Raw genomic sequence first — 1152 nt, forward strand, 5'->3', positions numbered from 1 at the left:
TACCAACAAATGTGTGAAAGATTTGCAGTAATTAACTAAAGACAGATAAAAAACAAACAGTGAAGCATGGTTTGCTTTTCAAAATGGCAGATTTTAAAAAAATATGATGTTGCAAGGGGCTCAGTGAAATATGTGCTTTAAATACTGGCAAAAAATAAATTTTTATGGACTCTATAGTATTAAATATAAATGACTTTCATTTCTAAGAATTCATGCTGAAGATACAGGAATATGTGCAAATATCAAGGAAGCTTATTAAAGCATTATAATGGTAAAATATTGAAAACAATTTAAATGTCTAACAGGAAAACAGATTATTATATATATGATATAGAATACTGTACATCTGTAAAGTCAGATTCTCAAAGAAAATTCAAGAACGTGAGAAAATGAACATGATATAGTTTTAATTGAAGACAGGATAAAACACTATATATGTATGTATATATATATATATATATATGATATCCAGTTTTTATATAAATATATATGTAGTTACAAATGAATGAATAAGAAAGGACCTAGAAGAGAATATGGTAGCAATAGAAATTAATTCTATAGCCGGGTGTGGTAGTGCGCGCCTGGAGTTCCAGCTACTGGGAAGGCTGAGGCGGAAGGATTGCCGGAGCCCAGCACGATGAAGCTGCGGTGGCCTCGAGCGTGTCACTGGATTCCAGTCTGGGTGACAGAGTGAGACTCCAACTCAAAAAAACCAAACAAACAAACAAACAAAAAAACTGATGAATTTTCTCAAGTTATCAAGACACAAATCATTTATAATTTCCATCATATATAAATCATTGCATTTGTGAAATAGATGGGAAAATATTTAATTTATTTATCCCTTAATAATGCTACCAAAACATAAGACAGATTGCAAGAGGAATAAAAAAAAAAAGCTCAATCTCCCTTATGACTACCTAGGCTAAAATCCTTTATAAAATTCTAGAAAAGCCGGGTTCGGTGGCTCAGCCTGTAATCCTGCGCCTTTTTATTTAGTACTCAACAATTTTGGGGAGAGAGCACCCACCCTATGCTTACGTTGCACTAGCACAATTGAACAGATACATAGTGAGGAAATAAAAACAAATACATAAGTAGATATGTCATAGCCAGGCTCAGTGGCTCATCCTGTAATCACGCGCCTTTGGG

The sequence above is a fragment of the Carlito syrichta genome, unplaced genomic scaffold (genome assembly GCF_000164805.1).
Source record: "Carlito syrichta isolate Samal-C Ts95f unplaced genomic scaffold, Tarsius_syrichta-2.0.1 Scaffold296304, whole genome shotgun sequence".
In the NCBI taxonomy this organism is placed as follows: Eukaryota; Metazoa; Chordata; class Mammalia; order Primates; family Tarsiidae; genus Carlito; species Carlito syrichta.